The sequence below is a fragment of the Cornus florida genome, unplaced genomic scaffold (assembly GCF_030987335.1).
Source record: "Cornus florida cultivar Cherokee Brave unplaced genomic scaffold, ASM3098733v1 CherokeeBrave_3.0.0_Hap2_Chr09, whole genome shotgun sequence".
In the NCBI taxonomy this organism is placed as follows: domain Eukaryota; kingdom Viridiplantae; phylum Streptophyta; class Magnoliopsida; order Cornales; family Cornaceae; genus Cornus; species Cornus florida.
The window spans coordinates 86,567,484-86,582,108 of record NW_026775579.1 but is presented as its reverse complement, the minus strand read 5'-3'; positions in this window follow the sequence as shown (position 1 = coordinate 86,582,108).

The window sequence follows — 14,625 nt, the reverse complement described above, 5'->3', positions numbered from 1 at the left end:
AAACTATTTGACAAAACTCTTCTCCCAAAATTTCCCCCATTTTCATTTCAAGACAAATTTTCCCATTTCATACATCCCAATGACATGTGCATGGATGTACATATAATCTCAATATTATGACAATGGAAAATTTGGCACAATCTAAATAAACATGTTCTCATTAGTCATTTTCAGCATGTTAACACATAGTGGGCATGATAAAACAACATCTAAACATACTTTACACATGAAACAAGTCATAATCAAGCTCTTGAAAATTCTCTATACATCATTCATACAATCATAGATACAATTAACTCCCAATTAAATATGTTTGACACAATAAGGAGGTGTAATTCACAATAGAACAAGAAAGGAGTGGATTAAGATGCCCCTACCTCAAAATGAGCAAAATCCCTAAAAATGAGTTCTTAAATTCAAGCTCCCAAAGAGGACAAAAAGCTGGAATTTCTGGTTCTAGCACGTAGAGCTCGTCGTGTTCGTCGTTTTGCCTCAAACGGCACCTTAATCCGATAAGAAATGAAGGAGAAATCAAGAGATGAAGATTAAACCAAAAAAAAAAAAAAAACAAAAGAAAACCGAGAGAGAGAGATATAGACAGAGACGGCAGAAGAGAGAATTAGATTACAAAGCTTTCAAAAACATGGTCTTATGGCCACTTAAACATTAGTGGGTTCCATTTTTTTTTTTTTTCTTTTCTCGTTTTCTTTTTCTTTTTAAATTACAGACATTACAGTAGTCTCCAACTGTCCAGCAGTTTGAGTCTTGGTGGTAGTCTCCAACTGTCCAACAGCAATTGCAGGTTTGTCCATCCCATCTTTGCTTTTTAGTAGATTCTCTGCAGTTTGAGTTTCTGCACCATTAAAGGAACTGGATGCAGATATTATATTATCAAAGGTGACTGTGTCATCATTTTTACCAAGTTCATTAATGTAATACCCTTAGTTTTCAAAAGGATAAAATTGAAATTTAAATTATTTTTATGGCATTTTTATGTGATTATTTGATTATGGGTTTAATTATTTTATTCTTTATTTGATTTTATGTTTAATTATTTTTTTTATTTGATTTAAATGATTAGTTGTTGTGTTGGAATGTTTAATTGGTTAATTGAATTCTTTGTTCTAATTGAATTATATGCTTAAGAGGCCTTTGAAATGTTTAATTAAATGCATTGTTTATTTATTTTATTTTTTTTATTTAAAATAAGGTTGGGCTTGGTTAGGATTCACGGACTTTTGGATAGTGTAAATGGGTACAGTATTTACCCATGGAAGTATATACATGTATATATGGGTATATATGTATATATGGATTAGGTTAATAATTAGTAATTATTATTAATTAAATTATAATATTACCGTCATTTAAGGTGTATTATAAATTCTAGGGTTTTAAATCGTATAACGAAATTGGCCGACTAGGGTTTAGTTGGGGTTCCATCTCTAAATATAAGTAGACGTAGGTTTTATATATGCCTATAAATTGTTGGAAACGGGGGCATTAAAAACATAAACTTTGGATGAGATTTGAAATAGATTCCGTTAATAATTTTTTACGGATCTCTAGACAAGCGCGTTTCTCTCCATAAGGAGATGAATGTGGTATATTTACTTTCTGAAATCCGTTTCCGGGTGAATGAGAAATTAGCTCCAAAGTGTGGTGTTTTGATAAGCCTAAATGGGTATGCAAAATGTGGGAAGTGTTTGTCCCACATGGAAAAAATGTTGAAACAAATTGAAATTTAAATAAGCTAAGTTTATGATTTGGGCTTGGGCTTGGGCCTAATTGTAAAGTCCAGATTATTCTTTTTTTTGGAATTTTGAATTGGACCTAATTTTGGGCTGGGCTTATTTAAATGGGTTTCACAAATGAGTGGGTTTTTTGGGTGGTTGGCTTTTTAAATTAAAAAAAAAAACTACTTTTTAGTTTTTCTAAAAGGTTACACCTTTTAAATTAAAAAACCATATTTTAGTTTTTCTAAAGGGTTACACCTTTTAAATTAAAAAACCACTTTTTAGTTTTTTTTTTCAAAGGGTTACACCTTTTTCCGAACCATCATAACCCATGGTTGCACCCACTCGAAAAGACACCATGTGAACCATTGCAACCTATTGGAATGGATGTGTCTATTGGTGAACAGACACCATGTGAACCATTGCAACCTATTAGAATAGATGTGTCTAGTGGTGAACAGACACCATGTGAATGTGTCCAATAATGAAGAGATACACCCAATCCGAAAAGGTATATCTGTTTCTATAAATACCCCCCTTTGGATCATTTACAATTCATTCATTTTCATTTTCTTCTATCTCCCTCTCTAGACTGGAACCCAACCCAAGTGGGTTCAAACCATAGGTTAAGTGGTTCGAGCCACTTCGACCCTAATCCAATTTCATCCAGCCATATTAAGATTGGTCCGAACCATTTGGTTCGGATTACACCCAATTCAGCATTTATATAGTATATAGATGCATTTTTGAGTCAGAGAGAGTATTACACGGAGGAGGTTCGCCGTATCCACGAATTTGTAGTGCTGCTACTGGTGGATGTAGACCGTTGTATCCTGGGAGATAGACGTTACTGAGTCCGTTAGCACCATAGCGGGGCGAATCTGTCTTAAGGACATAGTATCCAATACTAGCCTCGGTCTAGGTTCATTCCTTGCATATTATTATTATTTTATTGCTTTATTTTGCATATTTAATTAAATATAGAATTGCATATTTAATTAATGATTTATTAGCATATTGTTAATTATCTCATGACATATTAGTATAAGGATTGTTATATCTTAAAAGTCACATTAAGCATATATTTTTCCAACATAAATATACTGTGATAATTTTGTAAAGGGTTTTTAAAACCCTATTCGTAAACAGAGACATAGAGAAACAGAGAGGGTATTATGAGGAAGAGAGAGACAGAGTTTCGTTAGGATTTCAGTTATGGACTAAAGGTTGGACCAAGGAGAAAGGACTGAGTTGCTCGTCGGGTTAAACCAAGAGCAGTAGAGGAGATTCAACGGCAACTAAGGTCGCCGGAAAACCTAGAAAGAAGACGATGTTGAAAGGTTTCAAACCGAAACCGAAAGGCAAGTTCTATTCTGTCTCTCTCCCTTTGCCTGTGTTATATGCATCCTTTGATGATCTCTAGGATTGTATTTGAATTTTAATTGAATCTTACATGCTTGAAATATGTTAATTAGATCATTTGTATATGTGCATATTGTCTGAAAATAATTCTTACAACTCTGTTCTTCGTTGTTTGTTTCAAAGCATTAAATTGGTCGTTGTTTTATATCACTATATTAACTTGTACTGTGGTAAATTAAGGACTGGGGGTTAACATTGTATATTTATTAGACAGTGAGGACCAGTTTTAAGGAAGAACAGAGGGGTAGGAAAAGGCCGGAAACGAGGCAGATGGTCGAAAATGAAGAAGGAACAAAGTCGAGGCTCTAGGCAGGTTAGAGCCTGCTCTTTGATTATAAGAGTAGGCTCTGTGATCTTTTAAGTGTTCTGAAACAGTTTGGGGCTAGTTTGGTTGAATTGTAGGTTTCAGAACTGTGTTTAGGCTACTGTGATGGTTTTAAACACTAAACCATGGAATATTAATGCCCTAGTATGTATAAACTTATTTAGATGCTAAGGTTTTAAACTGTAGGAAAAATCTAGGGCAAGTCGCAACAGTTTACGGACTTAACAAACCAAAAAGATTTAATGGTGCAAACGATGTCTAGAAATTAAAAAGGGATAGAACATGGATTCTAATCATTGTACCATGCTACATTAGAGCCACACTTGATAAATTAATGTTTCTGAACTCATGGATTTAACTGTAGGAATGAATACAGCAGTGCAGGTTGTTAATGGATGAAAGAGGTTTAATTGCTTAATTTAGTTTTAGCAATTTAATGGAGTATGTATATATTTATAAATTTGGTTGTAGGTGCATGCTAGTATCATTTAATTAACAAGTGTGATCTATGCATATCCTAGATGTTAGTTGTTGAAATATATAATATTTTTCTGCAATACATGAATTTGAGTTAGGGATTTTAATTGCCGTAATATTAAGCACTACTCTGCAATTATTTGGATTATGGTTTTTAAACTGGATCATGTTTTGGATGTTAATTTTTGAAATCTAATATATTATTCTACAATTAACTGGAGTATGGTTTTGAACCTTAATTGCTGAAATGTTATATAAATTATTCTGCAATTAATCTGGATTATGGTTTTGGATATTAAAATTGTTGTACTATTATTCATAGTCTGTAATTTACATAGTTTTGGATTTAAATTGCTGAAATACTCTTTTGCAATTATTTGGAATGGTTATGGACTGTAAATTGCTAAACTGTTATTTAATTGTTGTAATTTACACGGATACAAAGGATTGTATGCACCGGTATGGGACGGTGACATACTAGGATGGCTTAGCTCAGAAACGCTAAAACCTATCCTACTGGAATAAGGGAATGGATTATAAATAAATCTTACTTATATTTATGCTCAGTCAAATAAGTTGCACAAGCTGAATGACTAGCTGTATTACTTGTTATCCTTGTTGAGTCAAAGATAACAAAGATAACAACGGGATTTCTTATGAATGGATAGGAACGGATTTTAAATATATGATTACGGTACCACAATATGAGCTTGAGACTCAGAGTCGTTGGTTAGGGCGCGTATATGCAGTGGATGCGTAGCTGGCTATGATAGGTTGAGGTGTACCCTGTTAGGTCTAGGTACTCATACCCACCTATGGGTGCGTTTTTGCATGTTGCCTTCTATTTAGGTTGAGACCCCCTATATAGTCCAGTGGATGTCCTGTAGTGTGAATATCTGTACATATATATTTACGGACTATATAGATATGGTTGAGACATCTAGGATGTATCTGCGTATCGGGTCTCTGTTTGACTTGTAGTTAGGATAGAACTTGTTCGTGGACCTGACCCACTATTATTTTCAGGTAACGGACGGTTCCAGGTCTTAGAGCTTGTTTGTACTGAGCAAGACGACTCATTCTACCGACGACGTAGGAGGTTTCTTCATGGTTTAGCAGTGGACTTCTTTTCAGTTGTTCGCTTTCCAATGTTGGTTTTGATTAGGGGTCCACCAAATGGATTCCCGAGTTATATTGGAATTGAAAAAGTTGAATGTATCAGATTAATACTTTATTTATAAAATTTTATTTTGAGATTTTCAGTTTTGGATTATCATTCTAGTTTCTTTTCAGCAGTTTTATTTATTCTTGTTTATCTTATCTGTATTCTGTGTTCGTTTATTGCTGATTGGTTTGATATCCTCGGGTAGTCGGGCGTGGACTTGGCCAACCCGCATCCGAAAATCCGAAGATATCACAATTAACCATTACAGGTTCCGGATATTCTTCATCTAAAACATGCACCCTGAATAATTACTTGGGTATTTAGGGGATCACCACCTATACAACCAAGACACTGAGGTGAACCACAAACACATTTTTTTGGCAGCAGCCCCAAACACCGTACACAATTGTAATCAAATGTCACCTCTTCAAGCTGACATGACATAGCTTCCAAGCATAAGAACATAAAATATGATGATAGCACTAAACCCCCAAAGGAGATGGAAAACAAAACGAACAAAGGTAAAAGAACAAATGCATAGACAGCTACAAGAAAATTCTTTAAAATCCAATGGAATCTAGCAAGGCACCAAATGTGTGCTTAAGTCCCAACTTTAAACATTTGTTATGTAAAGTTAATAAAGACAAAAAATGAAAAATAATAAACAAATAAATAACTGTATAGCGAAGTGGCAGCTCAGCTGAACAAAATCAACTATTGTTCTGAATTCGTTCATCCATATGAAACAAGAAACACTTAACTACCTTTTTTTTTTTTTTTTTAATAGACGCAGGTGCACACACATATTAGAAACACTTTTAATAGATTCCACTATGATGCTTGATCTAACAGTTAAGGAGATAAGTAAGTGTTGCAAGGAAAGTGAATAAAGGTTGAACCAGGCATAGTTGGAAGTCGTTTGTTTTAGAGGGAAGAATTACATGCTTCAGACATTTTCTGGGTTAGGCTACCGCTGATTGGCCATTTGGGGGATGGATCTACAACTGGGATCATAAACTGTGCAGAACACAGTGCTACTGAAAGTGTAAGAAATAGCAAAGGGAAGCAAAGCACAAACTTGTACTATCTATGTAAGTGGCTTCACTGAATATCCCTTCATGCAAGAATAATCTAATCTCATTGTGCTACTCGAAGGTGAAAATTACAAGGATGCAAAATTTTATCTTCACTTGCGCATAATTAGGAGTAGTTGAAGTTGCAACTATCAAGCACTTCACTCAGTCTTGACCACCAAAATGTGCCCACCACAACTTGAGTTTATACAATCCTACTAAACGAGTCTTGTTCTTTTAAGTGCTTTATGACTTGCAATTCCAGATTTCTCAAATTGCATCTACACTGCTTTCTTTGAAGACTAAACTGAACAGTGGAAAACTAGACAATTGATAACCCAAAAAGAGAAAAGTAGAATACCAGAAATTAAAGGACAAATCTGGAGTTACAAAAATACGTCCGCTGAGTGGAAAGGGCAACAAATCATTACCATAAAGGAAGAAAGAACATACTCTTGTCTACAACAAACAGAGCAATCTATGGCATGTGGCTTCCGAATATGTCAACAATAGACAAGCAGAGATAAATATGAAAAAAATAAAAAAATAAAAAAGAGTGGTATAAGACATCTTACTATTTCAGGTTTCAATGGCAGCCTCATGCACCAGTGTTGTTTGTGTTAAGAAAAATCACATCTAAAGATTTCAACAATATCACAAGGAGAATTAAATTTGCAGAGGTCAACAGTGACGCAGTATGTTTATGAAATGAAGTCTAGCACAAATAACTAACCATGATTTTAGCATCTCAAAACTTGTATGACCTAGAAATAGATAAGATCCAAAAAGAACCAATAACTAATTAGTACCTATACAACATGAAATATAGTTTTATAATGAAGGAGAAATTGGAGATGAGGAGGTCTCCATCTGGGATCCAGTGGTAGAGAGATATGAGAGGACTTTGGTTGGGAGGAAGAAGCAATACATTTCGAAAGGTACTGTGGAATTTCCTGTGGGGATGAGTTCAAATATCACCTTGTAAACTGAGGTGTGTAGGACTATTCAACAGGGGAGTTTGGGAGTTAGAAGATTGGCGGTGTTCAATAATGCTTTGAGGTGCACGGACTCGTCTTTGGAGGACGTCATGCGTTAAGATTAAAAAGAAAGTTCTACAAAATACTAGCTATTAGACCGGTTGTTCTTTGTAAGACTGAATGTTGGTAGGGGTGCAACTCCGTGGACAGGTTGGAGGCTCAACTTGGGCACAACCCAAAATATGAAATTTTCAATCCCACCATCAACCCAAACCCAGCCCGTCTATAATTTTATAAGCTTGGGGTGAATTCAGGCTAGCAAATCTGGCCGGAATTTCGGATTGAATTCGGTCTTCCAAGTTGGGCTGATATTTCATGTTAGAATTCGAGTTGTTGTAATAACAAATTAAATAACCTTAACTTTTTCACAACTAAAATAATTAAACATATTAGAATGACATAACAACAAATCGATCAAAAGCTAACGAGTTCAGTATTTTATATATGTTACAACCAAGAAACATTAATAAACTTTCTTGAGTCGGCCATGGTTGGGAGGAGTGAGAGAAGCTGCGAGTCTTCTTTAGGGTCAAAATAGGAATAAAAAAGGGTAAAATTGAATTTTCATATTTATTTTTTTTGTCAAAAAGCAGTCGGAGGCTTATTTGTACCTCTTTTTTTTTTTTTTTTTTTTTTTTTTATGAACTAAATGTACATTTTCAAAAAGGAGGGACTATTTGTGCACAAAACCTATATTAGAGGGGGATTTTTGCACTTAACCCTAAACACTAATGTACCTAAGGATAAATAATTATTTGAGGGGAATTTTGTATATTTTGGCCCAAGAGTAAAGAAATTATTATTATTATTATTATTTTGGGGAGGGACGGAGAGGGGAAGTAAGAAACTATTATTATTATTTTTGGGGTGTTGTTTGAATATTATTGGCCTAATTGTAATAAAAATTAATGGGCCAGCATGGCCAGGGCAGTTGTCCATTGGGCCTATGCTTGCCCCCGCCCTTTGAGGTAGAACCTTTGAAAGAAGAAAGGCTTGCTTGGTTTGCAACTATCGAAAAAGTTTTTTGTTCTCAGAAAATTGAAAACAGAAACTTTGTTTGGTTTAAGTTTTCTGAAAACTATTTTGTGAAAACTCAGTTATAAAAATGCTTATTTTTACATAACAATCTTCCATGAGAGTACATGAGAGTACATTACTTTCTCTTCCCTATCATTCTCAAAATCTGGGATTTCGAAATTAAGACTCAAAATCAGATAAACATTCACTAGGCCGGACACAGGTAGACATGAGTTGTACTTTGATCAGTGCTGATCATATGCTTGCGCACACGTTTGAATTGGATAAGATGCCCATGAGACCGGTCTCTCCAAATGGACTTGCACTAACAACAATCCTAACTTGTTGGAATGTTCTGATCAATTTCTGAAGCCAATTCTCGGGAAGTATGTTGCCCATGCCAGCTTTAGTCATCTCTTGTAAGTCAAAGTTGTAATGACATATATTAGTCACGTAGTGTTGTTCAAATTTTTTTAGGCTATCCTTTTTAATTTTGTGCTGTTCATACTTCCTTTCTTTGTGTTCCATTTTTTTTTTTCTCCATTTGTTCCAGGGTATTCAGGATCAGATATGAAAAATCTAGTGAAAGATGCCTCCATGGGTCCACCAAGAGAGGCCTTGAGACAGGGCATGTATAGAAATTACAATGCTGAAAAAGAAGGATACGAGGCCAGTAACTCTCCGGGTAATAACACGCACACATGTGAAAAAGAACACCTAGAGGCCCATGCAATAAAGTTTAGTATGAATACAATTCAAGTTGTTAGTTTTGTAGTTTATGTTATCATTTTTGATTCCTCGAATGTTTTTACGCAGGATTTTGAGGATGCATTGCAAGAGGTGAGGCCCTCTGTATCTTTGAATGAACTCCATACGGATGAGGAGTGGAACAAACAATTTGGAAGCTTATCGCTCTACAGGTCAGTTTGGTTAATGTAGAAAGAAAATAGATAACAAATTACACCAATTAGTAGCCTTCGGAAAGATCAATCAATAAACATTGACTTTCTGTTGTTGGAATCATGTTAGTGTTCCCGAAACTTTAAACGTCTTCCTTATGCATAAACTTGCAGGGATAAGAAGTGTTGTTAGACTTGTATGAACTCGATTACAAATTCATTTGCCATAGAATACAAGATGCGGAAAATCGTACGTCACGTTGATATGATTTCGAAAAATTCAGAAGCTTAAAGAATTGTTAAAAAAAAAAAAAAAAAAAAAAAAAGGCCTTCCCTTAGTAAATGATATGGGAAAGCTGAATATTGCGGTATTGTTAAAAAGTCAAGGCGAGCCTTGGCGCAACAGTCACTTTTACATAGTCCAGGTACTTTATATGATGTATTAGTGCCATGTCAAGGTGCCAAGTAAGTCTAGGATAAAGATCCGAAAGACGTAGGCAAATTCGGATTGGACGCTTCTTGACCATAGTAAGACTACAACCATTACGAATGGCCATCATTAATTTCTTTTAAGATGTTATATATTGTTCGGTCTTGGTCTTTCATGTGGTCATCTATATTTTCTTATGCGTTCATTCAATTTTGTTTTTGAAATAGAATATTAAATTATGAATGAGTTAAATTTTTTTTAGTTGATTATAGAAGACTTGGGCCCTGATTATCTTATTCAGTTTTGCAATCTTAGTTTTCTATAAAAGTAGACAAATGTGTTCATCTTGCCCAGTGCCAATGGAAGATACGATCACTTCTTTATAGGGTTTAGTATCTGGTACAACAGTAAATATTTGTTGATAAACATTCGATTGCAATTTTTAGTACAAGTATGGTTAATTTTTGTGAATTAAGTTCATCCCTCTAAGTAATTCAATTGAAGTAGACCATGGTCCGTCAGGTTATTTGATTTTCGGAACTACATGGTCTTTATCAATGGCGTAAATGTGTTAATTTTATCAAATATTTCCATTTCTTTAAAAAAAGAAAAATTTTATCACAAATAAAAACAAACTGATAAACAATCTATATGCATGCCTGCATGCATAGACACACACAGAAAAATCCAATGCATGCATAAAAAAACAGAGATAGAAATGCATATAATCCAATTAAACAACATAAAAAAAATCAAATATTTCTAAAAAAAAAAAAAAGATAAATTTTATCACAAATTAAAACAAACTAATAAACAATCTATATACATGCATGCATGAATAGAAACAGAATCCGATGCATGCATAGAAAAACACAAATAGAGAGATGCGTATAATCCAGTTATGCAATATGAAAAGCAACTCGAATATTAAATAGAACCTGATGGTACTGAAAAAATGACACATGAATCCCATAAACATCCTAGTACTAATGCTAATATGAAATATTGAAATTATATAAAAATTGGTCACCAAATAAACAGGCATTTTAGGCGGAAAATGAACATTAAGTCCAATATTGAACAAATAGAAAATAAGGATGAGTGGAAAACGAAAAGCCAAATAAACGGTGCAAATTTAAAAAATAAATAAATAAAATAAAAAATAAATTTACCCAGTTCAGATAAAGCTTCAGAACCCAAACATGAATAATCAGATACCAATATATAGAGTGTGTGTGAGAGAGAGAGAGAGACAGTGTGAAGAGTTTCAAGTCTGAATGGGTTTTCACTGTTGTTTCAAATCCGTTAGCGAGGCAGTAATGGCATCTAAGGTCGACACGTCGGAGAGAGGAGAAAGACAAGTGCTGGTTTGAGTTGTTACATGCATGCGATCTGATTGGTGGGCTCAAGAAGCTTCCAGTGTGCACACCAACATTCTATCAAACCAGAATAAATTATTGGGTGCGGCAAACATGCATCATGATTTGTATATCCGGTCAAAGACTCAAGTTCACTGTTGAGAGAACTTTATTAAGACTTAAGAGCCACAAATTTTATTGGAATGGTACATATTTCTTTAGTGAAAGTTCCAATAACTTGTACACCTTGACAATTACTGCTCCCTCCATTTTATTTTTTTCTTTTTACATGTTTCAAATTAATTGTTCTCTTTAAAGAGTAAAAATATATATTTTTTTATATATTTTTATCATTGTCTTTTATTTTTTAAAAAAATTTCAAACTTAATTATAACTATATATATTTAAATTAAAAAGGATAATTTGGTAATTTTAAAAGAGAACAATGTATTAATTACATGTCCCCTTAAAAAGTTATAAAACCAAAGATGGACAATTAAAAAGGGACGGAGGTAGTAATATAAAACTATTTTTACTGAAAATAATTTTCATTTTTATCACTTAAGAAGGTATTTTTGGTATTTTTTTGAAAATAAATAATAATAATAAATAATCGATTAAAAATTAAAAATTATTTAGACAGACAATTCATTAGAAATGTTCAGATGTAAGTATCACTAATATTTAGTTTTTTTTTTTTTTTTTTCTAATTCACTATTATTAGTTTTATCAATAAATAAAATTATATTATGCTTTTATCACTTGCAAAATAAAATACCCACACACCATCTCATCCTCTCATCTTCTCATTAATCAGCGACAAAAAAGTGCGATACGGTCACACGGCTTCTCCGATCTACATTCTACACCTACGCACCATCTCCGATTTACATTTGGTTCCATACCTATACGGTTCCAATTCTAATTTTAAGGAACCGTTGTGAACGGCTCTGGTCGAAACCGTAAGGAACCAAACTGTATGCACCCCTATTCTGAATGGTCAAACCCAAAACAATAGGATTTGATAATAAGCCCAAAACTATTAGCGGGACAAAAATAAAGGGTTGACCATGCTAATCAACTACACAAGTAAAATGCGTTTTAGCGTGCAAAGTTTGGCTTGGGCCTGGATTTGAGAAATATTGGCCCCGTTGGTAGCCCAATCAAATCATATTTAGGGATGTTATAAAGAAGTCTGAAATTGCCCAACGTTGGGCCCAAGAGCATCCCAAGTAAAAAATTCAAGCTAAGTATTTTATTTGGTCTAAGACTCCGTTTGGTTAGATAGAAATAAATAAGAAAATAAAAAAAAAATGAAAGAAAAGTGAAATGAATGAAAAAAAAAAATATTTTCTAACATGCATTTGGTTAGAATGAAAATTTATTCAAAAAAATTGTAGAAAAATATTAATTTGTTATTTTGGACAGTATGAAAGTAAAAAAAAAAAATTCATTAAAGATACCAAATTTGCCCTTATAATTTTAAATACTAATAAATAAATGAATTTGTATTTGTTGATGTATATTTTTAGCAAGAAAATTGTAAAATAATGGATTATTAAATTTAATAATATAATTATTTATATTTAAAATAAGACTTCATAACTAATTATTAGTGTATGGGAAGCGAAACTTAAAAAAAAAACACACGGAGATGTATTGATAGCAATACTAATTTTCTTTTAGAGAGATTTGATTGTATTTTGTTGTTGCGAATTATATATGAACTTGTGAAAAATAAAAATAAAAAATAAAAAACAAAACAAAACAAAAGTTGTTTTTATAGAAAACTTGCCCCTTAGAAATCCAGTACAACAATAAAAGAAAAAATTGTTTTTCACGATTAAGTTAATTTGTAAAATAGGAATGTCAAATAAAAAGGCAAACATTTTACACGAAAAATTTATTTCCCTGTATTTTGTGCATAAAAAGTTTTAAGAGAAAATAGACAAGTATAGAAATAAACTTTTCAATTAGTTTTCTCTTTCTATCTATCCAACCTCTAAAAAAAAATTAAAGTTTTTCTCTTTCCTTTCTTTTCTTGCTGTTTCCACATAACCAAATAAAGCCTAAAAGTTATCTTATTTTTCTGATATATGCTTTGTTTTTTCCTTTTCTTTTTTATTTATAATATAAAGGTTATTTCAATAGTAATTTTTGTATCTCTTGTACCTTTTTACTTTTTATTCTTTTACTATTTATAATTCTTCTACTACTTCATCAAATTCACTGGTAATTATTACATATTTTTACTTTTTATCAACAAATTTAACACCTTTTGATCTATAATTGTTAGTTAAATTTGTCTAAAACTTTGCATATTCAAGTTAACAAAGATTTTTCTTTGAGATAATTGTATAAATTCAAGTATTAAAATTAGTTAACTGGCACTCCAGGAAAGGAGAAAAAAAATTAAAAAAAAAAATTAATGGACTCTAGCCTAGATGATGGTATAATTTCTTACCCGAGTTTTTCTTAAACGAAGAGATTAAGTATTTAAATACATAACGGATGTGTTTACTTAAACTTTAAAAAATAATAATAATAATAAGAATAAATTTTCATTTTGAAAAAAGAAAAGAATTTGGAGTCCTCAACTTAAGTGGATGGTTAAATTTTCCCAAAGAAATTTTTTTATTCGGGGAAAAATCGTATTTCTTTGAGAATAGGCCTCAAAAACCATAAAATCAAAATATAACGGGAAATTGATGAATATCTCTGAAAAAAAAATTTCCTCCTTCTTCAGCCTGGAAAAGGCGGGAAAGCAAAGAGGGAAAAATAGATCTAGAGAGAGAACACATAAAGGAGACCAAAGAGAGTGTTAGAGAGAGGAGAGAGAAAATTTTAGAGGGAGAGACATAGAAATGGCTGGAGAGAACTTGAATAACGACTTGCAGAGCTTACTCGAAGCCATCAAAGCGACAGATGTAAGCTTCGTTGCATTTTTAAGCACAGTTTAATCTCATTCGTGTCGTTCATTTATATATGCTTGCATTAGATCTTCCTATTGTGTAAGTCAATTAGTTTACAGATGAATATATTTATCGTTATATCACTGTGTTAAATTGTTATTCAGTTCAACCGGATCGATTTTACGGATTTGATTTGAATTTCTGTCATCCTATTGTTTCCAACCAAATTATCTGCAATCAAACTGAAATTTGTAGAGAATTTAGGAAATTAGCTGTTCATTCTATCCCTTTGAAGCTTGTGTGCGCTTTTCATTTGCGTGTTATATCGCTGTGTTATACATTCTCAGTTGTATTAGCTTCTTTTTCCAAAATGAAAAAGGCTCTAATAAGCCATATAGTTCTATAAGACAGAGACTAGATATAATCGGAGTTTGCTTTCTCAGGTTCTAATAAATATAGACGAGTATTTTTCTATTTTATTATTATATTTTTAAGTTTTTAAAATTTTCTAAGAGACCAAATAGAGCCTTGATGCCTGTATATGGATTGATGGACTGCTCCTCGGAAATTTGAGTCAAGTTTTGCAAGGTCATTTAGTTTAATTTTATTTGGGATTACTAATTTGCTACAATCTTTTCCTGATTCCATTTTTTTAGCTTAATCCAGTAGAGTCTACTAGTTTGAGTTTTAATTTATAATCCACAATGCAGGCCTTGCACACTTTCAAAGTGCTACTTACATATAATGTATGATGTGAGACATATTTACCATTTC